Source organism: Tasmannia lanceolata, unplaced genomic scaffold (genome assembly GCF_043159265.1).
Source record: "Tasmannia lanceolata isolate RefF3 unplaced genomic scaffold, GAP_Taslan_0.1 ptg000003l, whole genome shotgun sequence".
NCBI lineage: Eukaryota > Viridiplantae > Streptophyta > Magnoliopsida > Canellales > Winteraceae > Tasmannia > Tasmannia lanceolata.
Window position 1 is genome coordinate 49,102,207 of NW_027518680.1, and position 27,405 is coordinate 49,129,611.

General features: G+C 38.2%; 1 long non-coding RNA gene and 1 pseudogene across 2 annotated transcripts; one reads left to right on the forward strand and one right to left on the reverse strand.

The window, feature by feature from the left end:
* Nucleotides 1-69: 69 nt before the first annotated feature.
* LOC143869854 (DExH-box ATP-dependent RNA helicase DExH3-like) lies at nucleotides 70-16,402 on the forward strand (annotated as a pseudogene). Its single transcript, XR_013244916.1, has 19 exons — nucleotides 70-93; nucleotides 142-195; nucleotides 289-517; nucleotides 1,271-1,366; nucleotides 2,634-2,822; nucleotides 2,901-3,060; nucleotides 3,141-3,271; nucleotides 6,350-6,520; nucleotides 6,628-6,900; nucleotides 8,079-8,273; nucleotides 10,789-10,992; nucleotides 11,772-11,841; nucleotides 12,024-12,176; nucleotides 12,631-12,935; nucleotides 13,031-13,090; nucleotides 14,277-14,429; nucleotides 14,526-14,587; nucleotides 14,722-14,773; nucleotides 15,131-16,402. The product of XR_013244916.1 is annotated as a DExH-box ATP-dependent RNA helicase DExH3-like (transcript).
* A 218-nt stretch (nucleotides 16,403-16,620) lies between these two features.
* LOC143855504 (uncharacterized) lies at nucleotides 16,621-21,434 on the reverse strand. Its single transcript, XR_013237901.1, has 2 exons — nucleotides 20,580-21,434; nucleotides 16,621-18,505 (listed from the first exon to the last, which is right to left on the reverse strand). It is a non-coding gene; the product is annotated as an uncharacterized LOC143855504 (long non-coding RNA).
* Nucleotides 21,435-27,405: the final 5,971 nt, after the last annotated feature.

Below are 27,405 nucleotides of genomic sequence, written 5' to 3' on the forward strand. Positions count from 1 at the left end.
AAAGGATGATCTACAGAATTTGTAGGTTCAATTTCTTTAGGAATTGAAGTGAACCTATTTTCATAGAAAATGGCATCTCTAGACTCAATTATGGTATTGACATCTATGAAATCATTAGGTTCTATAACTAAGAACCTATAGGTTCCTCTGCCTAATTACAGGCCTGATCTTGATGAGAAGCGTCCACAAAGAGAGGTAATATCCTTTCTCTATGAAAACCCATGCATTTTATTTTACATTTCATGCAGGGAATCAAATGTATCTCAAAATTTCATGTTGTTTTAACAGGTCGTGCTTCCACTTAGCTTGCAGAGGAGAGTTGAGGGTCTACTTCAAGAACACCTTGACAGAATGCAATTAAGTTCTGACAAGGTCGGAGATAATCTTGTAGATATCCCAGTTGCCAATCAGATTGAAGATGTGAACGTGCCAGGATTCTTTGCTTGATGAATCAGTCATGGAAAAGATTCTCCAGAGAAAGAGTTCCCGTATGCGTAATTTGCAGAGAGCTTGGCAGGTTAATCATCTATCAGCTTTCATTTTTTCTCTCTCTCTGCAAACATTAGCTATATGGTGTTAATTTATCATTTGTTATGATTTAAAAAAAAAAATTATTATGTAATTAAACAATTCATTGCAGTACATTGGGATAGTTGTAATGTTATATTATGTTCTGCTATTGCTCTCTTTCAAATGTGATATTTTTCTCTCTTTCCCTCATGGGTACTATGTTTCATATTCCTATTTTCATTCTTATTTTACTTTATGTACATCATGTTTCCTATCCCGGTCCCATGTGACTCAGGTGTGACTTGTGTCCTGGTTTCAGACATGTGCACAAGGTGTCACACACAATGACCCGGGAACATCCATTTCGTTTTGTGATAATATTGAATGGTGTATTATCATACAAACACGAGTTTGTGATGGATCACTTTCACAGGGCTACTAGTGATCTGCCAACAGTTCTTAGTTGTGCTAGGTTGAGCTTTAAAATTTGAATTGAGTTATAGAACCCTGGTTTTATGGGCCTGTAATTCTGTATTTTTCACTACTCGGATGAAATTTATTATCATTTTTAGCCCCTCTAGATTTTTGGGCTTCTAATAAATGTTTTTTTTTTTTTTTTTCAGAATTTTGTGAAGTGTCACTTTTAAACTACGTTTTGTTGAATTTATGTTCCCATAGCATCTATTGACGTTTCAAGTTTATACTTAAATGATTGCTAATTCCCGCAGCATTACTAAATTGGTGAACTTCAATTAAACAGGAATCACCTGAGGGCATGAAGATGCTGAATTTCAGGAAATCTCTCCCTGCTTACAAGGAGTAGGAGAGGTTGCTCTCTGCGATTGCACGGAATCAGGTGTTGCTTTGGTGCTGAGATCCTTCCCTATCAGGGTATTTTCAGCCGAGTATGTTGAACATCATTTATTGCAATAATGGAAAACTTGTTAAGGAAGCCGGATTAAGATTGTCTTATAAATTTTGATTTTATTGCATGCTCAATTTGGCATACAATACAGTATGTTGTAGAACACCAGCCTTTAAGTGCAGACAATAATGAAACCTAAATGCACCTTCCTAGTTTCATGAGCTTTTCTGTCTGATGGAAGTAAATGAGCTTCTGCAATCTCTTGCTATTGATTCGCAAAATTTTCCACTAGGCTTCCCTTGTATTATGCAATGTAATGAACATAGATGGCGTTGAATTCTCTTATATTTTTTGATTGCCATTCTGTCATATTTTTGGAGTGTCATTCTGCCGTATTCTTGGAAATACTTTATCTCAAATTTCACACAATTGCAGGAAACAACAATGATGGGGACCATCTTGGGTATTAAAGGGGTCCTTGTTTATTTTTGGAGTGTCAGGAAACAACAATGATGAGGACCATCTCGGGTATTAAAGGGGTTCTTATTTATTTTTGGAGTGTCATTCTGTCATTATCATTCAGGTCTTGTCACATTGATGTGGAGTGTCTACCATTGGAATGGGTCTTTAATTATAATGAATTTTTATGGATTTATGATATTTAAAATTAGAAAAATGTATATTGAATAAAAACTAATCATATATGTTTTTAGCTATTTATTTTTGTTAAAAAATCTTCAAAAATGCCGGGGTTTTCAAAGGGCATGCAAAGAGTTGTGATTATCTTTTTACCAAACTGATAACCCTCACAATCTCATGGGTGAAAATTGTGCCTTGCTTTAGATCTGTGTCCGCTTTCGATCTTTGGCATGGGTGGGCGACAAGCCTTGGGTGTACGAATCTGTGCATGCAAAATTGTAAGATCAGTATTAATTTGGATCCTCATCTTACATAATAAGGGTTAATGTACTATGCCACTCTATCTTATGTGTTCACCACTTGGTTAAATTTGCTTGTCAGTTGTTGCATGGGTGTTCTGCTGGAGCTGATATTATATGCCAGCCATTGATATCTTTTATGAACTGGATATGGTCGTGGAATTCCTGTAAATGAATCTCATCAAACACAGCTTTGTTGTTGTTCTAACATTTAGTGTTTGCAAATTATTAGGTTACACAAATATCGGTTAGTTACTTTCTTTTGGTTATACATTTTTTATGTCACGGGCTTGATTTGCTTTCACCATTTATAATGGCAGGTTGTAGTGATTTCTGGTGAGACAGGTTGCGGCAAAACTACTCAACTTCCTCAGTATATATTGGAATCAGAGATAGAATCTGGCCGTGGAGCATTCTGTAGTATCATCAGTACACAACCCCGAAGAATATCTGCTATGGCAGTTTCAGAAAGAGTTTCTAGAGAAAGAGGAGAGCATCTGGGTGAATCAGTAAGCTTTATTACACTCAGTGCTCATTTTTTTTCGCAATGCAATCTGCCTATTTATAATGTAAGCTTTTTTTGGTAGGTTGGTTACAAAGTTCGATTAGAGGGGATGAAAGGTAAAAACACACATCTGCTGTTTTGTACCAGCGGTATTTTGCTTAGAAGGTTGCTAAGGGACCGTAATCTCAATGGTATAACACATGTCTTTGTTGATGAAATTCATGAACGAGGCATGAATGAAGGTGTGATTCTTGACGAACTCGATCAAATCTCAGTTCTCTGCTATGTAGTTTTTACTGATGACAGTAATTGTATACTCCAGATTTCTTATTAATTGTGTTGAAGGATCTTCTCCCACGTCGTCGGGATATGAGATTGATTTTAATGAGCGCCACTCTTAATGCTGAGTTATTTTCAAACTTCTTTGGCGGAGCACCAACAATTCATATTCCAGTAAGATTATGCCTAACACTATTGGAATATTATGAAACTCCCCTTCAAGAAAAAGTCCTGTACTTTTGTTTTCTGCATGATGCATCAGTGATGGCAATAGCAATGGTGGTCTTTGTTTTTGACTTACAGATTTCTAATAGATATTATTTTCTGAGCTTAACTCATGGTAAAGGATATCATATGTTCTCATGATGCTATTTTGACTTGCAATTACATTTTTGACATGCATTTATTTGCTCAATTTTTCCGTCTAGTAGGTCTATTTGGAGATCCTGATTAGTGGGTTGCTTGTCTTTGTTCCTTGCACTAATGAAAAATGGAAATTGATTTGTAATGTTGAATGAGGCTAATGATGGCAGTTGCCAAAAAAAGCTGCAAGTCTAAGCTGTTGAAGTTAGCAGGTAGGAAATCGAGATTCCACGTTGTTGGTAAAATTGCTGTTCTGATGTTATTTCCATACATTGGCCTCTATTTTGCTTAGTTAAATTTATCTTGATTCTTGAGTTGTTTCTTGGTGAGTTGTTAAGCCATTATAGATGGTTGTCTTGCTTATGTGATGGATTCTAAGGATGTATTTGTGCTTATCCTAGCATTTTTCGAAGTTTCATTCTAAAATTCTATCATTTGCATATGTTCCCATTTATATCCGAGATTTTACAGGATTATCACCTAAATTTCCAATTGAAACCGAATAATTTCCGTTTATGTAGCGTAGGAAACTGAAATTTAAAACCTTCTTTTATTCCACCCTTCCAAATAGCGCCCTCCACCTCATATTTCCAAAACCATGTCTCTAGAAGAGCTTTGTTCCTAGTCCTTGATCTTCAATCTTCTATTTCACCCTTCCTATTCGATTTACTTTCTCCCATTCCTTTAGGTGATGAAATTTTTTACCATCCTTACCACCTCCTTGAAGGAAATCTCTTTGCATCTGTTTCAATTTGTTTTCCATCATTCCATGAACTTAAAAAAGGACATACAATACACCGATGGGTTAGAGAGGCATTAATGAGAGAAATCCTTTCGCCCAATGATAGGTAGTTTCTCTTACAAATAACTACCTTTCTTCCCACTCTTTCAGTTATTAACCTCCACAAATATGGATGGAGATCTCAATCCCAACGAAAACCTCAATAATCGTTAAAAATTTCCACCTCACTACAACTAAACTCCATCTTTACTACATTACCTCAATGTAGACCTCTTACCCGAAGCCATCATCAACTCAAATCAACTTAGGATGCATGGTAGATTCTTGGTCGCATTTGCCTCCACAAAAAAACCAATGTCATTGATAGCCTTCAAGTGTGAGTTGGGAGGGATAGAATTTTCCACGACAAATTAGTGTTTTGAGATTTAAACCCAGACGATAACTCGACCAAGTGAAAAAAGAGTCGACTCACGTGAGTCAATGATTGATGCGAACAAATTTTCATTAACCAAGGCAAATCAAAGTAGTTTTTTATTGACTTGGTATGGCGAAACTTAAACTTGGATGAGAACTCGGGCAAGTTATAATCTAGTCAAGGCAGGTGAGTCGATGGTTGACTTGGGGAGTTTAAACAATTCCATAAGCCTTCAATCAACCTCCATGCTTCCCCAACCCTAGCATTTTTCTAAAAGCTTCCCCTGCCATTGTGAAAAGTAGAGATAGTAGATCTCTTTGTTTAAGTCCTCTTGAAGTAATGAAGTCTTAAGACACCGATAGGACTCCTATTAACAAAATGGAAAAATGAGTTTTAGAGATACATCTATGAGTTCATATCATACATTTTGTCCCAAAATCCATTCTATCCCTCACGTAGTCAAGGAAAAGATCTATCCACGTGGTTGTAACTGTCATTCATATCAATTTTACAATCACTGTTAGTTTACCTTGTTTGTTTTAGATTGATGGCATTCATTAGCAAGAAGAATTCCATCAAGTATTTATATCTGTTCAAAAAGCACCTTTAACTTGAGATAGAATCTTCACCAATACCTTTAATCTATCAAAAAGAATCTTCCCAGGCAATTCTGTGGAGACCAAAACCCCAGCTAATGGGTCCAAAACCCTTAACCTTTATAGCATCAACCTTTTTGGGAATCAGCCAGGTAGAAGTAGAGTTGGCCTATCTATCAAAGCAACCCTCCCATAGAATTCCTTCACTATCTTCATAAGGTCGTCTTTGATGGAACTCCAATTCTCTTGGTGGAATTTCATGGAGGAACCGTTTGGATCTGACTCTTTATCATTTTTCATCTTGAAAATACTCTCTTAAAATGATATGCAAATGTGACCTTACGATGCTCATTCTTCTCCAATATGATTTAAGCTTTGAAAATTCTTTTGATGCAAGTTTTCCTCCTATTGGCCATTCCATGGAGAAACATGGCGTTCTTATTCTCTTCTTTAAGCCACTTTAGTCTAGACTTTACCTCAAACTTATTTTCTCCAACTTCATGATGTTTTTTTTCTGGTAACTTCATGATGTCGTCAAAGTTTTTAAGACCTCCTTTCGTTTTCCTCACTATCAAGGTGTGTGACCTCTAACACTGAATCATCTTCAATAACTTGATATAAATTGACTTAATATATTAAGAAGATAAGATGTTTATACTTCTGTCATACTTGTTGAAATATTTAAGTTTACCCGGTTTTCATTTAGTTAAGTAGCTGCAAGATTTTTTATATTGTTTTTACTGTATCACTGTGCTCAGCATTAATCAAATTTGCACCAGTGCTTGCGTTTGGGCTTCCATGAACTGTCAATAATACATTACAAATAATTGTTAACAGGAAATTTTTAAGTTTAATCGATTTTCATATAATGTGTCTGCAATATATTTTATATTGTTTTTACTGTAAGACTGTGATATACATTAATCAAATTTGCACCAGCACTTGCGTTTGTGCTTCCATGAGCTGTCAATAATACATTACTTATAATTGTTAGCTGGAAGCATGATTTTAAGATGCCATGATGATTACATGAAACTTATCTTTCAAGATGATTACATGAAACTGAGCAAGTTAGGATTCCTTTCTGTTACTCATTCAGTATTCATTTCAATGTTTGTATCTAATCTTCACCCCAGGGCTTTACATACCCTGTAAGGGCGCACTTTTTAGAAGATATATTGGAGACAACGGGATATAAGTTGACTTCATTTATTCAAATTGATGATTATGGTCAAGAGAAGTTGTGGAAAACACAGAGGCAGCTATTGCCAAGGAAGAGAAAAAATCAGATCACTGCACTTGTTGAGGTATATCATTATCTCGGGAAGCATTTGATTGAAAATGTATATATTACAAGATTCCTGCATTGAACTGTTGTGAGAATACGATTATATTTCCTGCTATTTTTGTGCAGGATGCACTTAGCAAATCAAGCTTCGAAAACTATAGTTCTAGGGCACGTGATTCTCTGGCTTCTTGGACACCGGATTGCATAGGATTTAATCTCATTGAGGCTGTTTTGTGTCATATATGTCGGAAAGAACGAGCAGGTGCTGTTTTAGTATTCATGACAGGGTGGGATGATATTAGTTGTTTGAAAGATCAACTTAAGGCACATCCGCTCTTAGGAGATCCAAACCGGGTTCTGTTGCTTACATGCCATGGTTCAATGGCTACATCTGAACAGGTGTGTTTTATCTTTTGAACATTGTAAAGTTGCTTATGAACTGATTAGTTGCATATCCATGTACTATTTTGTAACTTCTTGCCTATGAATTGCAATTTTTACCATTTTCACGATTTATCACAAGTTTTTCTGCTAAACTATGGAGCAGCTATCTGGAAAGGGATACAATGATACAATACATGGTTAGAGAACTCATTTTCAATTTCCATTGGACCATAACGTTTTGTATCTTTAAGTCAGATTTAGATGGTCATCTCTTGGTGGAAAGGAACTCAAGCAACATTATATCAAAGGGCATCGATGACGTCTGTGGGGCCATAGCCTCTAGTGGATTTTATTTTGGATGTTCTGAATTTTTGTGAAAGGATAGCTGTCCTTGAAGCACATAAGGAGATCAGAAAATAACTAAATGGACTTTTTAGCAAGTGAGGGTGTGGAAAGTTTGCTAGTGTTAGGAAATAGTGTTAAGAAACTACTATTCAATTTAACTGTCACTGTAGTGGACTGTTAGTTTTGTTTGTACTTGAATAGTCAACCTGTCGCTCTCTAGCTTCTCTTTCTCTTCTTTATTTACTCACGCTTATTGATACTCATTACTAATATTCATGTATTGTCAAACAAAAAATTTATCTTAAACTTTAATGATCTTATCAAGATAGTGTGGGTCATTTCCTTCCTTTCATCCAAGTAACCATTTGTTTTTTTGTTAATTCTGTTATGATTTGATTAGTATGAAGCTGAGCTATCCATGGACACAGGGCACCTTTTTTTATATCTGAGTAGTGAGTAGAGAATTGGACTTGATTCAAGGATATCAGAAATCGCTTTCAAGTATTAGTTGACCAGCACATTGTAAAGCACATAAACTTGACAATAGAGATGAGTTGTCTGTTGATGCATGCTGAAAATGCTTAGATGGGATTACGTTACGGATGTCTACCATCTGTTGTAGAATTAATTTTAGTCATTTACGATTTGGTAGATTGCACTTATCATGTAAGTCACAATCGCTTTTGGTGTTCTTTCTTTTCAACATGTTTATCTCCATTATTCAAAAACCTAAAAAAAATCTTACTTGCATTCGAACTGCTCAATTACCTGTTTATTTTGCATAAATGAAGGAGATGTAGGTTTATATAATTACCTACCAACTGATATGTTGGTGATTATGTTTGCAGAAACTCATATTTGAGAAGGCTCCACCAAATGTACGTAAAATAGTTCTTGCTACAAACATGGCAGAGGCAAGTATTACCATCAATGATATTGTTTTTGTGGTTGATTGTGGAAAAGCAAAAGAGACCACATATGATGCCCTAAACAATACACCTTGCTTGCTGCCATCCTGGATATCACAAGCTTCTGCTCGCCAAGTAAGATATCTCATACCATAGCTTGTCAACTTTCCTTGCAAATACGGAAGTACCATTTTTTTTTGTTTTTTCATGTTTCATGGATTGCTAGGCAGAGAACTTGTCCACCATTTACTTTGAGGTGCTGTTGAGTATCAGGAGTTGCATGTTACTCTTCTAGATGAAATTGCTTGATTCTGTTTCTTTTACGTTTTTGCAAGGTGTGCTGGAAACAAATGTGACAAATGGACCTATCGTAAACTGTAAAACCAAATCATATTTGTTTATAAGTTCTTATATTAAACAAACTGAATCTATCAAATCATTTTGTTTTGAATTCTCCACCAAGCCAAGATGTGCGGCATTCCAAAAAAAAAAAATCAAGCCAGGATGAGCAGATAAGCTTGTAACTGCAATCATATGTTTCATTCTTATATGATCTATTTACCCTAAAGTCATGTCATGAGCAGGTTTACCTGATCATGTTGATGACTCCTCGTCTGGCCGGCATCAAGGATGGGCTTAGAGACAAGGTAGTCTCTGTTTTTTTTACCTTCGTGTTGCTAATTTCAGTGAGGCTGAGGCTAGAGCCCTCCTTGAAGGTCTAAATGCTTCTGGAGATTATTCGGGAAGACATATTAGGGTAGAAGGAGACTGCTAATATTTTCTTGTGGGCTTCCTCCAAGTGCCTCGATCATTGGAGAGTAGCTAACTACATAACTCATATTAGATACATCAGTTGAGGGTTGACATTTCTTTTGCCCATATAATTCGTCTAGTCAATGTCATAGTCGATAATCTCACTAAATTCAGGTCATACAGGGAGAGATTCGCAGTATCTAATACCTTTTTTATTGTCTTGTGTTCATTTTATTTCTGCTGTTTTTATTCTTTTTCTATGGATATGCAGCCACACAAGGTTAGATAAAATTAAAAAAGAAGACATCCATAAAATGGTGGGGGTGGCACCAATTGAGGAGAAGATGAGAGAGCATCGCTTAAGATGGTTTGGGCATATCCAACGTAGGCCTTTGGATGCTCCAGTGAGAAGAAGTGACTCGTGCCAAGTTGATGGAGTAAAAAGAGGAAGGGGGCAGACTGAAAACAACTTGCGTAGAACCAACGAGGAAAGACTTGATAGCTAGGAACATAACAAAGAACATGACCTTGGATACAACAGAATGGAAGAAACCGATCCATGTAGACGAACCCAACTAGTGTCAGGACTAGACATGGTCAATTTGAGCCGGGTAGATTCTTTCACCTTCTTCATGAAAATTTTCCAAGGGATTCATTAGCCGACCTCAACTAGTTTGGGACAAAGGCTTAGTTGAGTTGAGTTGAGTTGAGTTGAGTTGAGTTTCTCCTTGTAATAGGGGGCTTCCTCAGCACCTATCCTGTTTGGTTTTTCTTTAATGAAGATGCTTTCATCAGAAAAGAAAAAAAGTTTCCATTACTGCATGTTTTGTTGTTGTAGGCAAGAAGTTATCAATCTTATTGCATTTTGCTCATCTAAGGGACTGTCAGTTGAGATTGTCCATCTGTTTCATTGGTGTTCTACTGTTCTTATTCCAACTTCTTACATACCACATGACTACTTCTGATAAACTATAAAGCAATCAGAAGCTAGCAAGCTCATCCCTTCTCATAAGGTACAACAGCAAAATCTTTCTAACCAAGAGCTGCAAAAATGTACTTATTGCAAAAGTATCCACACTCCCCCGTATGGATATTTTTTGTAGGATGCTATATTTATGTATGCTATGTTGCTTTCTGTTGTAGTTGAAATTCCCGTTGGATTTTTCGTTAGTCGTATACTTGGATCCTCTTGTGTCTTCTTTATGGGTACACATGTACTGAGCGATGTATATGACATTCTCAAAAAGTATATACCTTAAAAGTATAAAACTAATCCTACCCCTGCACGCTGACTTGTTTGATCAATTGTGTACTGTGTACTTTCTAACTATCACCAGCACAAATCTCTAGATAATCAAGTGGATTCCATGATGAACAGTGTAGTTTTTATTCAAAGAGAATGAAGGAACCTTCTTTCCACTCTGTTAGCTTTTAGTCACTCAGGGCGTTATCGAGTACAGTGTCTTTCATGCCACATGTTTGACCTGCTTAGCATTGCAGCATCTTGGTTTCTGAGTTTTATGTTGCACCATTCAACTGTTAAATCTTATTTTCATTCCGTACTTCTTTTGTATACAAGGTAAACTCTGTTTTTATCTGAATGGTATGAACTCTTTTTTGCATATGAGATTACTAAATCAAGCTATGTTACTGTTTGCATCGGTTTGGCACCCACTTTGAGGTATCCACGTAACATAGCTTCGACATCTTTAAATGGAGAGATTGTTACGGCATACTTCATGAAAAATAGCTAAAAGAAAATCTTTTGCATCCATGAATCTATATATAAGTCTTGAACTAGTTTGTAACCACATTTATATTCTAACTTGCATATCTCAACATATTGTTTATGTGAACGATCATCTTATTTCCCGCTGTCTTTGACTTGCTTCTGTAGAGAAGGGGTAGAGCTGGCCGTGTTCAGCCAGGAGAGTGCTATCATCTGTATCCGAGATGTGTATATGATGCTTTTGCAGAATACCAGCTTCCTGAACTTTTGAGGACTCCTTTGAACTCTCTCTGCTTGCAAATCAAAAGTTTACAGCTTGGAACTATTGGGGAGTTCTTGTCAGCTGCTTTACAGCCACCTGAACCCATGGCAGTAAGTATTTCTTCTGTCGTTACTTCTTCTATTGTTATTTATGAGCCAAGAACGTTTCTCTTTGCAATGTGCATACTTCTATCTATGTGGTGGCTTCCATTAACCGTAATCTGTGTTTCACAATTTATAGATGAAATACTTGAGTCTTGACAAATGACAATAACCTCATGTCAAATTCGTATAATTAGGCTGGCCCAAGTTTAGTGTTATAGTTATGAGGATGTTCATCTCATTTCAAAAGGGAGAATTTAATGGCATTATTTGGATGCTGTTTCAATGAATACCTGTACATTGTCTCATGCGTATGATACATTCTAAAAATATTCCAGTAGCAATTTCTTAAACTTTTTGGCCATCGGTTGGAGAGGTCATTGGGCTCATTTTTCACATAATTTTCTTCTCATTTAAATTGCACAGAAATAAACAACTGAAAAATTGCCTGTGTGGAGAATCGACTCGATGTGTCTGACACGACAAACCCAGCATATCTGATGAATCAACTATTCGTTGCAGTTATTTATTATAATTTTTTTTTGAATGGTCAGTTATTATTATAATTGAAAGATAATTAAAAAAGAAGAAGTAAAGATAATTAGCGGCGTGCTTGTTTGATTATTTCTGCTGCGTATATTTATTCTGACTGGATATGTACTCAAAGAGATAGTAGATAATTACATGTTGTAATAATTCTCTCTCTTATTGGCATGGTGCCTTTGCATGTTGCTGTCCACACTTCCTTTTTGTGCACGCGATATTAACAAACTCCAGTGTACTGGCAGGTCCAAAATGCAGTCGATTTCCTTAAGATGATTGGAGCATTAGATGAGAAGGAGAACTTGACGAATCTTGGTGAGTTCACTTCTTGTTGAGTTTTGTGAGGTATATATTCTCTGGGAGGACATACCTGATAGCCAATCCGTTTTTTTTTTTTGAATGAAGATAGCCAATCCTTTATTTCTTAACAGTTACCATGTGTCATGCATCTTGTGCCTAATTCCATAGATACTCATCCATGTGTTTGTATTTTTCAGGGCAATATCTGTCGATGCTTCCAGTGGATCCAAAGCTAGGCAAGAAGCTTATCATGGGTGCAGTCTTCCTGTGTCTCGACCCTATTCTTACAGTAGTGTCCGGACTCAGTGTTAGGGATCCTTTTCTATTACCTCAGGACAAAAAGGACGTAAGTTTATATGTTGCCTTTGTGGAGACCATTTTCCTCTTAGTTCTCTGCTGGTTTTATTGACCACTTATCAATTGCAAATTTATACACTGCCATATCGCCTTAGTTCGTGTTTCCGGACCCCTCTCTAAATTAACAATGTCATTCTTGTTTAGAACTTTATCTTTACCTGATGGAAGATTTATTATTTTACTCTTTGAATTCTAGGATCCCATGTCATTAAATCAACATACTCTTCTCGCTGTTACTCTTGATGGTGTTCTCCACTTACATCCTAAGAAAGTTATTTGTATTGTATGATGATCCACACCATTGTCACGGTTGCTAATGATATATGTTGCAACCTCCACTTTTCATTTTTCGCTTTTCTTGTTGGGCTCAAAAGCAGGGAAAAATTAAGGATATACCGAGAAACACCGATAGGAATTACTGATGTTTATATTCTTTCATTCATGTAGCAGGGACCGCAAAATCAAGATTCTCTGCAAAGGACTATAGTGATCATATGGCTCTTGTTCGTGCATATGAAGGGTGGAAAGATGCAGAAAGAGAGGGTTCAGCCTACGAATATTGCTGGAGGAATTTCCTTTCTGCCCAGACTCTTCAGGCTATCCATTCCCTTCGGAAACAATTTAATTTTATTTTGAAAGATGCTGGGTTATTAGATTCAGAACCAGGCACCTGCAATAGTCTGAGTCACAACCAGCCCCTGGTTCGTGCTGTCATCTGTTCTGGTCTCTTTCCTGGTATATCATCTGTTGTGGTGAGGAATTCATTTTATTTACATGCATTCTGTTATTGATGCTGGTGACATAACATTCGTAGTTTACCTAATTCATGTATAACCTTAATGTGCAGCACAGAGAGAAGTCTATGTCTTTCAAGACAATGGATGATGGCAAGGTTATGCTATATGCGGTAAGTGTGGGATATAGTAGTTAGAAATGTTATTAATGGGAAGGTAGTACATGTTCTATGTGGTTGCGGTCCCAAAAGAATGTGGGGGAAGAAATTGCTATGCAAATTCGTGAAATGGAATATGTTTGAAAAGAGAAAGATGGGTTGACATTGAAAAAGAAAATGGTAGTGTTTGGAGTCGAAATTTTTTTTAGTTCTTTGGAAAAAAAATGTATAGGTTTTTAGCCTTTCTTTCCTTCTAAACCGCAATAAATAAAAACAAAAAACTGTGTTAAGAGTGGATTGAAATATTGAGATAATAGCTCTTGATGGAACAAGTGTGTTTCTTCTGTATTAATGTGGCGTTGGGTAGGTCCGTCTCAAAAAGAAATTATGGCATTGGGTAGGAATCCCGTAATTAAATAAATGGGAAGAATTGTTGGGTTGGGGCCTAGGGTGGAATTCTTTTCACGTTTGATTTAATGATGAATATTGTCTAACTAAATTGCACCCAAAATCCAACCAAGTTGCACACCCAAACTAGCCCTAAATGATCGGTCCTCATTTTGAAATTGCCATGTGTATGTTACTGTGCACTACTTATGTTTCTGCAGTTTAGACTCCATACCCATCCTTATACACGAAAGAACAAATACGGGTACATATCTGGATATATGTGTATTCATAATGCCATTCACAATCTCATAAATGACTTACTATTTATGTTTACCCTTGCGAATAGAGGAATGATAGATACAAGGGAGCCCTTGCATAAAGAGCCACAAAAGGGCTCTTCATTGGATCCAAGTCATCAAATGTAACTGATTTTACTTTTTCAACCAATTTTAAAATGTAACTGAAAATGACGTGGATCCAATGAATAGCCCTTTTGCGGCTCTTTATGCAAGGGCTCCCTTGTATCTATCATTGCTTATTATAATATTATATAAAAAAGATATTGTTGTATGTTTGGGTGGTGGGTATAGATATGGATACATGAAATGGATGTTTATATGCTTACATAGTACATGGATGCATTTGTCATAATGCATATTTACATTTTTTTTCTGAGGAGAAATAGTGCACGTCTACATTCATCAAAATAGTATGCCTGCTTTTTGTTTAAATGCTTCACGTCCTAAAACTATGGATATTCATATAGTTCTCAATTCAATTTAACCCACACATGGTATTGGACCTCTTTCAGAATTCTGTGAATGCTCGTTACCAGACCATTCCCTACCCTTGGCTGGTCTTCAGTGAGAAAATCAAAGTCAATACCGTTTTCATACGCGATTCTACAGGTGTATCTGATTCAATACTTATCCTTTTTGGCGGTGCTCTTGCTCGTGGAGTGATGGTAATTTCGTACGAGACCTTTTTTTAATCTTTCTCTGCTAACTTAAACTATTCCAAACTCCAGCGGCAACTAAAATGGCTTTTATATATATTTCAGGCAGGGCATTTGAAGATGTTGGATGGCTATATTGATTTCTTCATGGATCCGACTTTGGCAGAGTGCTGTTGGAACATTAAGCAGAACTCGACAGACTTCTCCAAAAGAAGGTAAGCCACACTATATAGGGTAAAGACCTCACATGTTTTGGCCCAAGCTCTCATGGCTGTGAGCATCAGAATGTGAAGCTCACGAGTTCCTGCTGTTGGAACATTAAGCAGGAACTCGACAGACTTCTCCAAAAGAAGGTAAGCTACACTATATAGGGTAAAGACCTCACATGTTTTGGGCCAAGCTCTCATGGCTGTGAGCATCAGAATGTGAAGATCACGGGTCCAATCCCAGCTTTCCACCATATGGTTGAAGTCATGTGAACTTCATGCTAGGTTTGAAAACTCAAAACTCAACCCAGAGTCGAAGGCTCTTGGTTGAGCAGTCGACAAATTTTTGAGTTTGAGCGAGCCTATTTGTAATTTTGATTTTTTATTACTTGAATGAGTTCTTTCATTTGCGCATAAAAGCTGCAATTCAATTTGAGTCTTGATTTAGTGGAAGTATTTTGAAAACTCAAATCGAGTTTCTAAACTTAATGTGTGTGCTTGCAGCTTCAAGATCCAACACTAGACATTCACAAGCAAGGCAAATACCTTATGCTTGCTGTGCAGGAGCTGGTAACAGGAGACCAATGTGAAGGAAGGTTCGTATTCGGCCGGGAAAGCAAGAAGGCTAGGGTTACTACTGATGAAAACGACAATAAAATGAAGGATGGCACAAACCCTAAAAGCTTGCTTCAGACCCTGCTAATGAGAGCAGGACACAGCCCTCCAAAGTACAAGACTAAACACCTCAAGACCTATGAATTCAGGGCACTGGTGGAGTTCAAAGGGATGCAATTCGTGGGGAAACCAAAGAAGAACAAACAACTTGCTGAGAGGGATGCTGCTATAGAGGCATTGGGCTGGTTGACTCACACCTCTGACAATAACAAGGGTGAAGATGACGATTCCCCACCCGACGTCACTGATAACATGCTGAAGCTTCTGGGGCGGCGCAGGCGGTCTAAGCGCCGCCCAGGTTGATGACTTTTTTTTAATGACATAGGGTATCCCCACCCCAATTTTTATGGCGGGACTATTCCCTACGGATGCGCACAATCGCCCGTAAACCACACGCATCAGGTAAACCCAGGGGATTCGTACTCGCGTCAATGGGAAGCATACCCATGACTTCAAGCCAAAGTGCCACACCCGTACGGGTTAAGCTTGATGACAGTTATTAGTGTCTGATGTGTCAATTGGATGCCAACTTGGTTACAGGCCGATGAGTTATAACTATACCGTATATGTGGGTGGCCTACATTCAAGCAGAGATGTGCGAATTTGCAGTAATTTCTGCCATTCTTTCGGAGTAAAAGTCGTGATATGGCAGATTTGCCGAGTGAGATCTGCAAGTTTCGGCTTCTTATTAAAGGTGGCAATAAATATCAGAGAGAATGCCAGCTTACCAGTGGAGATTTCGCCACTTACAACGAACGGCGGGTAAGGTATGAATTAACGTAAATCTTTGGTTATGTGTATAAATTTATTAATTTAAGCGTAGTAACCATTTCTTGGAATACACAATGTTCAAACAAAGAAAAATCCCAGAGTATAGATGTTGTTCTACTTATTGAAATCATAACAAAAAGCTTTGGATGATAGAAGGGATGCAGGATTGACTGATTGTGGGCATCTGTGAGATGTGGTTGGTCTAGATTATATGCAGTGATTAGGCACACCACACCCATGGAATGGTTCAATATTCCAAAGAAAATAGTGGCTGTTATCTCGTGCAAAATTCAGCTGTGAAATAGCTTTCTGCAAAATTGCCTAGCAAATCCCTATGTATTTAGTATTTGAATGTGTAATTTCTTTTCAAACGTTGTAAGGGGTGTGAATAATCCTATAGGGAGTGCGAATTTATCATCACCCTTGCAAAATTGCATAGACATTCCCCATTTATAAAGGAAAATGTATCAGCATAACCATATTTTGATATTTTCACTAGCCCATTTTCACTAACCCATCTTGTCTTTTAATTTTTAAAGATCCGTAAAAAGGTTATTACACTTCCCACCCAATTAAAAGAAGAAAAGTTTGTGGAATGTCAATGATACATTGAGTAGCAAAAAGATGCAAAATTAAGTTGCATCTTGAAATAAGCTACGAACATACTCAAACCCTCAAGTGGGCCGGATTCACATGCTAATTGGATCCAAAATTTATCTCCTTATCGGATCAAATTCAGATTCAGTCTATTCTTCATCTTCTTTTTTTTACCGAACCCGAGGTTGAGTCCGGCCCAACTGACACCAGTATTTTTGTACATAAATAAACATTAAGACTTCTTCAGAAAAGAATGGTGTGATCTTAAGGTGCAAAAACTCTTAGCACCTAAGTGCTAAGTAGACAATGCCAATGGCACAGGCCGATCCATGCTACTCCTGCGTCGCACGCTATCTCTGTTGCTCCTCCTCTTCTTCTTCATCTTCTGAACAAAGGGATCGCTTGAAGGTAACTGCAACTCCTTTTTTTTTTTTTTGAAAGGTGACAAAGCAGAAACAAGAAAGCCATAGGGACAATAAGGTCCCATGCAGTACTTACAGCAGGACCCTCAAAACAGAAACCCACACAAAAAAACCATCCACCCTCCTAGCCTTTAATTCACTTCCCTCACATCCTCAAGTCCTGAGAATTAACAATCTCCAGACCCTCCTTTTCGACTCCGTTTGGCAACTATCAACGTGTTCATTTGCTGATCTCTTCATATGATCGAAGGCCGGTCCAATTTTCAGAACTACATCTCTAGTTTCTGAGATGATGTCTACTAACTTCCATGGTCCACTTGCTTTGTTGCTGGCCCATGCTATAACATTTGCGTAATCACATTGTATTATTAAGGGGACAGTCATAAACTTTTTGTACCATCTTAAACCCTACAAAAATCTCTTGTTTCTCCCTGTCACACACTCCGAATGGACTCTAAAAGAATAAGAGCACTCATCTCCTAGAGTGACGGACGATGCCTCCAATGCCCGCACTCCTAGGATTGTATTTTTAGCTTCCATCAAGAGTGAGTTTCACCCATCTGATTAGAGGGGTGGGGCACCATGTCGGCAAAGCTTTAAACTCCATTTCTTTTCAACCATTATCGTTCTCCAATTTCTAAGGATTTCTCCTATACTATAACTAGAAGTAAACATGTCATTTCTTCCCCAAGAATTGATATTGATTTTGATATCTATCAATATTCTTGCCCATTATCTCTTTTGATCATTGAATATTGGATTGTTCCTCTCTTTCCATATGTACCAAATCAATGCAAAGGGTCCTAACCTCCATTGCGCCTGACCCGCTTCACCAAATGGCCCACCGCTCCAATGCACCATGATGTTCTTGATAGTTCTATGGAGATTTCATTTTTCCCTATTTCCAGACACTCTCCTCACTCATGCCCTCTCAATTCTCTCCCTCTCCCACGTCCCACCACTTGATAAACTAGTATTTCGTGGAAAATACTTTCATGGCAGCCTGCATAATCGGATAAACATCACTAACAATTACTTCCTCGTTCGCCAAACTGTTCCATGCCTCTTCTACATTATGGTATTTGAAGCATTAATTTGCCATCAAGGCAAGGGGGGAAAAATCCTAGTTGCCAAATATGCACTAATCTTTATCCTTCTCCCTCCTCTGCCCCTCACATAGCTGGGCCCATAATTATTCCATGGAATTACTTTTCACGGTTGCCAAACACTGCCTTGGTGATGCAAAAAATCAGCATCTTGAAAACATCTTAGAGAAAGTCTTTTTCATTACGCTTGATCAACGGTCTACAATCATCTCATGAGAGGCCAAGGGCAATATGCCAGGTTTGCGATGGCCTAAAATATTCATGAACATATATGGTTTGGTGATGGAGGCAGGGAAAGCTCAACCCAGCTTTACCTCCGAAAGCACATAGAAATCAAGATGTAGTCAAACAGATGGAATGTAAAAGATCTAAAAATAACAACTATAGTTTTTCCCCAGGCATTTTGGGAGAGAATGAGAAGCCTTGCATAACACGCCCTTTAGTCTCTATTAGAGTTGAGCCCATAGCTTCATGACTGGTGCTCAATGTTTAGTATCCAAATCATAATAATAATAAGGGATTCGCCAGGGACAATTGCACAAGGCATTTTGCAGGTCGGCTGTTGCATGAGAAAGCAGCCTCATAGGCACACTTTTCAACAGATTTTGTCATTATTCATTTAATTCATCTGAGGTGACTGCTCTCTGATGCAACAGCCGGCCCTCAAAATGCCTTCTACGATGGTCCGTAGCGAATCCCTATTAAGTTCAACTGATTTGCTAGGCAATTTCGTGGAAAGCCATTTCGCAGTTCACATTTGCACGAGAGAATGGCCACCTCAGATGAATTAAATGAAAAAAAGATAAAATCTGAAATCTGCTAAAAAGTGAGGCTGTGTGGCTGTTCTCTGCTGCAAAAGTGACTCGCGAAATGGCTTTCGGCGAAATTGCCAAGCAAATCCCCAAGTTCAATTACTGTAGTCTAAAATGAAAAAAGAAATCCTATGATTAGAAAGATCTTACATGGGTCAAGAAAAGCATGCTCAAGAAAAAAAGAAACTAAATCAACCACCAATGTACATTAGCCAACCATGTAAAAAGTTCCACATGCAGTTCGTAAAAGCACTAAGATCTATAGCAATCAAAGTCCTGAAAAAGTGCCAAAAAATATGAACCATGCTTCCATGCCCTTTAGCTTCCTAATCTGGAACTGAGGAACATTAGATTCTAAATTGATAAATATTCACCACTTTGATATAAAGTCAGCAATCTAGAGAAAATAAATAGAGAATCTTCTCGGTAGATTTTTGTAGCATCATAGAGAAAAGAGTAATCTTCCACTAATCTCAGGAATCATCAAAGAAGCTCCTATAAGCAAACTCAAATGAACCCAAGAAGCCAATGACACAAGAAACTAGCAAAAGATAGAAGACCCCATCCGAGTTATCGATAAATTAGGAACGAATCATAATTCCTTCTTTGAAAGCCCTTTTGCAATCCATACATGTTCACCTTTGAGCTTCTCCTTTAAAGCAAGGGCAAGAATTTCTCTCCATGCATCCTTATGAAGAACAAAAACCTCCTTCGTACAGACCTTGGATAAGGCCAAAGCAACGGTGGCAGAAATGATAACTCGGATATCCAATGAATAACGACTAACAGGGCGAAATTTAATGGAAACAAAAATGAAATTGGTATGCCAATAGCGAAATTGGGTTCAAGTAGTGAAGGAACTAGGATGCTAGTGATCAAATTCTTGAACATGAAGAGATCCAGACCCTCCTCCAACTCTTCTTCTTCTTCTCAAAAATCAAATCTTCAAACCCCAAAATATATTCCTTTTCCTTTTCTTTTAAAATGAACCTTGATCTTAAGAGACAAAGCGACAGCCTTCTTCTCAAACCCTTCTCAAGAAAATCACTCAAATACGCAAAAATTACTGGAGCTTCCAATTTTTACCAGTGGTAATGTAAGTGGAGTTTCAATAGGGTTAACATCAATACTATAACAATTACACTAAGTCATCTTACCTAATATAGCAATAAAGAACAAAGCCAGCAATAATTGGAAATTATGGAAGCTAAAATGAGCATCACTACATTTATTCAATGCACATGATCAATTCTACATAAACATCCTCAAATAGCTTAAGGATCACAAAACTCCTTTCTTCAATCAGTTACATAATTAATCTCAGTACATTATGACTGACTGTATTGGTAATCATAAATCATGTCCTAATTTCTTTGCTATCTTAAAGTATCAGCATAAATCAAAACATTGACCATCATTTCATCGATTTATAATCATAGATTAACAAGATTAGCAATATATTTAAACTAGCATCAACCATAGAAATCAAATCCAAAACTTTATAAACACTGAAAGAGGGAAAAAAAAATGGAACCTTAAGATCATGAAGGTAAAGTTTAATCTAACTTACCTGTGCTAGATGACTGTGATTTTCTCCTTCTTTACAAATCCTTCTTACTCTCTTGATTATCTCCGATCTTCTTCTTTTCTTTTCTTTTTTCTTTTTTTAATTCCTCCCGATCTCTCAATTTCTTCTCAAAATCAGCAACTTCTCTTCTCTTTCTTAATCAACAGATATTACAGATGGATCAAACAAAGAAAGAAAAAAAAAATCTGAAGCTTCTGATTTATAGATCGATGGTTAAGGGCTTCGGTTGTTAGAAAAATTTAGGGTTTCAAGCAAGTGCTTGTGATTTGAGGTCAAAGAATAGAGAAAACAAGAAAAACAAAGTGTAGAAAAGCTTGCTGACTACAAAAATGGCAGAAATTTTGCCAGAATCTTACCAGCGATTGGTCGGAGAAGAGAGAAAATGGTGAGGCTTAGCAATTTGGGTTTATAGCATGAAGAAAAAAAAAGAAAAAAAAAAGAAAGGGAAAAAGAAAGAGCTAATGAAATCAATTAGTGCTTTGTTAGCCGAAATCAAACCGTAGAAGTTGATTCGGTCAGAGGTTTGCCGGAACTTTTGCAGATCTAGCCGGAGAAGACGCAAAAAGGTTAGAGGTAGGGTTTTCTCTCTTCTCTTTCTCTCCGATTTTTACGAAAAAATGAGATCCTCAATGGCCTTTTATAGATGAGGGGATCAATGGTAGCGAGAGATGGCGAAGTGGAGATGGAGGCTAGAATCGGATTAGATCCATGGTGCTTGAACTCTTCTCCTCCCTCTCTTAAAACCTCTCTGTTTTCTTAAAAAAAATGAGATCCCCCTTGTTAGAAAACCCCACTCGATTGCCCTTTTAAAGGAGGGAGTGTGGGCTGATTTGAGCACCCTCCCAGCTTTGATATACCCACCCATATTTTTAATGACAATGGGTTACTCTCTTAAAACTATAGTGGGCGGCTCGGTTAATGGAGGGAAATAAAAAAAAAACAATGATAATTTGATTCCCCCATCTTCATATGTACAACCCCCTTAAGATCTAATTATGACCATTTTTTCTTTAGCCACGGGGAATGTGACTTTAGATAGAAGGACCAATTACCAATGGGGGACAAACATTAGGCAGAATTATCAACTGGACCCAGGCTTTTCAAAAATTACCAATGGGGGACAAAATCTGTCTTATCAGTAAAAGCTGGACGAAAATACCCTTTGGCATATAAAACACGTTTTGACTTTAAAAGGGGGTTTTCAAGTCTCTACGATTGGGGCTATTAGGTATCAAAATGGGTTACCAATTTCAGAATGGGCTTATCAAGTCCCTGAAAATTGGCCGAGAGTTCTGGAGTTTTGGAAGAGGGTTTTCAAGTATTTAGGAATGGGGTTATCTAGTATAAAAAATGGGGTTACTAATTTCCGAATGGGGTGATCAAGTTCTTGAAAATTGGCCAAGGATACTAGAGTTTTGGAAGGGGGTTTTCGAGTCTCTGGGATTGGGGTTATCTAGTATAAAAATGGGGTTACCAATTTCTGAATGGGCTTATCAAGTCCTTGAAAATTGGCCGAGGGTACTGGAGTTTTGGCATGGGGTTTTCAAATCTCTAGGATTGGGGTTATCAAGTATCAAAATGGGGTTACCAATTTCCGAATGGGCATATCAAGTCCCTAAAAATTGGCAGAGGGCATTAGAGTTTTGGAAAGGGGTTTTCAAGGGACTTGATAAGCCCATTCTGAAATTGGTAACCCCATTTTGATACCTAATAACCCCAATCGTAGAGACTTGAAAACCCCCTTTCAAAGTCAAAACATGTTTTATATGCCAAAGGGTATTTTCGTCCAGCTTTTACTGACAAGACAGATTTTGTCCCCCATTGGTAATTTCTGAAAAGCCTGGGTCCAGCTGATAATTCTGCCTAATGTTTGTCCCCCATTGGTAATTGGTCCTAGATAGAAATATAAGGAAAGTGATATATCCAAGGCTCCTTTTGCTTCATAGACAGCCCCATCTAGTGTCTTTTCTACTTTAATTCGATTACTGGGCAGTCCCTCATTTAGATGATTCACACCCCTTCCTCTTTCAAGATAACCCCCTCCTAAGACAATTCGTACTCCTCTTGCTTAATTGATTTATGGGCTGACCTGAGTGCATCCTTTCCTCAATAATGCACCCCACTTCTTAAACACATGTGATTGATAACAGTACACCCACACTTGATATCCACACCAATTCAGCTTGTCTTTTCTGCCATTATTCGCCTGTTTTCCGCAAAATTTTGCAGGGATACTCTAGGTATAACAAATGGCCCTTGGTAACTTCTTACACACTAATAGACAGTATATTAGAAGAAAGATCAAAGCATGGCTATAATCAAGTATTTGAAGCTTAGGGGTACAAATAAAATGGGTGTCAATACCAAAACTCAAGGGTATTTCTCAATTTTTTTCAAATCTTGGGGACATGAGGAATGGTATCGAGGTAATTGAACAGTGAATATTGATTAGGTTCAGAATCTTTCGGGCTCCACAAAGGCTTCAACAATGGTCTCCAAATGGGTATTTTCCAAGTTCTTTCACACTCAGGGCTCGATCTTGCGGAAATTTCGAGATTGGGCTTCAAAATTTTATTCGATTTCGAGAATTAGGGTCCGGTCAAAATGGGGTGTCTACAGTGCCAATGTACAAAAATATCATTCATATTTTCATTTATTTATGTCTATTTACGAGGTACTTTTGTAATATTTAGAAGCTCCTCAAAATGACAACCAACATTTTATCTTTTCTTAAAATGATTCCCATCTTTCAAGTTTTCCCCTCTTCCTTCTCCTAACCTTAAGCCCTAATTGCGTACGTCATAAGTAAAACATAGGACGTAGCACAGGAAGATGGACAGATCGATTCGAAATGAATCCTGACCCCACTCAATATAGGATACAAAAAGCACTTCAAAAAAGATTCGACCTATAATGTATCCAAACAGATCAGGCCTGAAACATAGAAAGATTTGATCTGAAGTAGATCTACTAACACCCCTACTTGAAAAGATTCTTCATCTTTTTCTGTCAATTTCTTGAGCATGAAATACCGATGCTGCTAGAATCTGTGATGGAGGGCGAACGACTCGGATCGCTGGTCCTACCTCCTGTTGGGCTCGACCTGTGACACCTGCCTCCGCGTACATGGTTAAGGACCACTCGCAGTCGGAACTCCAAGGGAACCCTTCATAACTCAAGTCAGATCGACACAGCAGGAAAAAGTAAGAGCTGGACGGAAGAGACGCGAGGAGATCGTCGTGATCAGATGGTGAATACGCACACCCGAGGGTCTGTTTTCCCGAAGGAGGAGATGGGCTGGGTTCAACTAGGGTTGCAAATTGGATCTGGTTTATGCCAACCTGAATCCAATCCGAAACTCTAAACCGTTAACCCAAATACAAACCCGACCCGACTCTCAACCCAATGAAGGCTAACCCAACCCGACTCAACCTGACCCGAAAATTTAATATCTCAACCCAAACCCGACCAGATTTCCCAATTCGGGTCAGGTTGATCCGGTTATGGCGATATCCCTGTAGGTTTGTATGTTCTAAAAAACCAAAGCAGGAAAATGGCAAAAAAACATTTTTTTTAAATGTCGGGTTTTGATGCGGGTCGGGTGAACCCAACACCTGAACCCGAACCCAACACGGGTTCAACTTCCCCAACCCGAACTCGAACCCAACCCAACCCAAACACAGCCTGACCAGCGATTTTTTTGGGTTGAACCTGACATGAGTTGGATTCCTAGGCTCAACAGGGTGCTTGATGTGTATTCTGATCCTGAGAAGACCAACAGTCTCAAAGATCCCAAAAGTCCCTTTCTTTGAGTGGGCGCTTCCCCCTTTGTAGGCGAGTTCCGATTTTCCTGGCACGATGTGGCAGTGATGTGGACCGCATATGTCGCGGGAGATCTCAGCATTGCAGGGTTAGTGTATGATCCTAGAAGACGATACGACGGGGCAGGAGGCCTGGTTCTTCTAATGGTGACAGGTTGGCAGCTAATAGATACTGTAACTACCCAAAATACCCTTTACGAAATTTCGTTCCCCTTTATTTCAAGGTGGCGTTTTTGTCATTAGAATCTGGCTTTGATTAGGGCTTCTTAAGAAAGCCTATAAATATATCATTTTGTAACTAAAACAAACCCTAAATGTTTTCTTCAGCCCTAGAGAAAGAAATCCGAGAAAGAGAAGGAGAAGACCGAGGAGATCGCAATTTTAGAATCAAAGCTGCGAACCAACGTAAGATCTATGTCCTATGAGAGATTCTATATATTAGGAACCCTAACTTAAGAGCTTTAGGATTGATAAGAATTGATTTAGATGTTTGATTTCATTAAGAAAATAAGAACTGATCTTGAATTCCATGGGATTAGCATCGTTCTTAATTCTGATGAACTCAAGATCAGGAAATTAGAGTTTTGGAGACTCGACTTAGAATCTTTAGGGATTTTTCTTAAATCGTATGTTTGAATTTGGAGCGTGAAATTAGGTTTGACAGATTCCTCTTATCGATACGAATCCATCGGATCTGACCTCACGCAATTTGGAGTCAGAACGAATAAGATATGAAGTTTTGAGAAAATCGGATTAAACCTGGAATTTTTAGTCAAAAAAAAAACCTAGCTCACACTTCAGACGCCCGCCTTAGGGTGTTCAGGCACCCGAAGGGGCTATTCGGGCGTCTGAACATGAAGGGACTGAAAACTCGAGAGTTGGATTTTGGAAAAAGTCTCAGAGACGGCCAAAGGGGGCGTCCGGATGGGGTGTCTGGGCATTCGAAGATCTTGGTTGGGCGTCCGAACCCGCCTGAAATTTGAAAACTAGTTTTGAGTTTTGGATTTTGATCTTTTGGCTTTTGGGTTACCTTCTGTTCAGATCAGGATATTGAAACCTAAACGGAATTAAGGAAAGAACAAATGACATTAAGGTGCGTAATAATGTACTACTTTGGGTATTTTGTAAACACTATACACTTTGAATTGATATTGACTATTGGAACCCTCTATTGATACCTTTGAATCTCTGAAAAAGCCTTGGGTCTAGCATGCCTAATTCTGTTCTTACCTATTTAGTACCGTATCATTATGAATCTGAACCTTTGAAATAACTGTTAGGAATCTCAGTTTTGAAATTTGAACCTTGGAATATAAACCTTGGACACTTTCTGAACACTTCTGTGGAGGCTCGGGTATTTCTGAAACCCTGCCATATGGGGGTAGTACAATTGGTGAATTTTGAAATCCACCGTGGGGGTAGTACACTGGAACTTCTGGCCCATCGGTGGGATAAATCTCCAGCCATGTCAACTTGTATCTGAATTTTGAGGAACTAGTTCCAACACCGTGGACTGTCGGTGTAAGCAATAACATGTCTTCTGGACAATGCCGATGACTCTGAAGTGTATTTGAATTCTGAAAACCTTTTGGCTTTGACCATAACTTAGATATTTGAATTGATTTGTTGCACCATTAATTCAGAACCTTATTTGACATGCACTTGTATCTGTTTTGTGCCTATTGATTCAGTTAAGACTTCAGTATTCAGTTTTGATTCTGTTTATCTGACCCCTATTGAGCCTTGGCATGCTTAGATCTGTACTTAGAGTAGTGCTTTGTTATGTACTGAGCTTTTAAGCTGACTGTGGTTATATAATATTTTTCAGGTCTTGACCCTTGTGAGGTTAACGAGGAACATGACGCTTAGCATTTGGACTGGACTTTGGCTTGGAGATTAGTCTAGTTATTTTTCAATTCATTAGGAAGTGAGTACTTGGAATAAGAAGTAAAGACTTAATTGTTTTATTTTGTTATGACTCAGGGGAGAGCTGAGATTTGATTTGACTCTGTGGGTCAACACTAATTGAGAATTTAATGTTTTAGGTACGAAATGCCAGGTTTGTTTCTGTTATTGCTTTGCAGCCTTGTACATTTGTGGGACTTGTCTTGCAGGTGTACGACACTTTCATGTCCTACGCCCAGGGTGGGGGTTTGGGGCGTGACAGAAAAGTGGTATCAGAGCCTAGGGTTTAGGACCTAGGTAGAATCATTTGAACAAAGGACTTTGATTGTGAGAATTGGGGATTTAGATAAGGATCATTAAGGAAGCGCTTGATGTGTTTGTTTGTTTCGGGGACGCCTGATAACACATAAATCAATCGTGCAATCAGGACCCAATTATAAATTCAAATGCACCTGAGGACGCTTGGGAAGCATGCGAGTTTGCAATTGGGTAAGAATCATAAGGAATATAAGAGATAGATATTAGCTCCAAATGGGAATGTTTTGTATTACGATATGAATACAACATTTGTATGTAAATATGTTGTAGACAATATTCTGACTAAATGTTTTATTGGATTTAGGAAGAATATGCCAACTCGAGGAGGACGTGGTGGTCGTGGAACTCGAGTGAACCATACTTGACCCCTCCATGACATTATGGGAGGAGATCAGGATGTGGCTCAAGAAGAGCCAGAGATTCAGGAAAATCAGAACTAAGGGGTTCAGGAAGAGCAAGTTATTCAGGACCCTCCAAATCAGGGAGGCCAAGTACCGAATGAGAATCCTAAGGCACCTCCGCCTCAAGATGAGATTGAAAAAGAAAGGACTGAGATGAGAAATTTCACGAGAGCCATGATTGGATTGAAAAATCAACAGCGTCAACAACCTCCGCAACACCAACCAAAAGTTTAAGGACCACCAGTGGCAGGACAGCCACACCAAGTGTTTGGAATTTTTGAATTTATGAGGCTTGCACCAAAAGCCTTCAAGGAATCGACTACGTCATATGATGCTGAGTCATAGTTGGAGAATGCTGAAAAG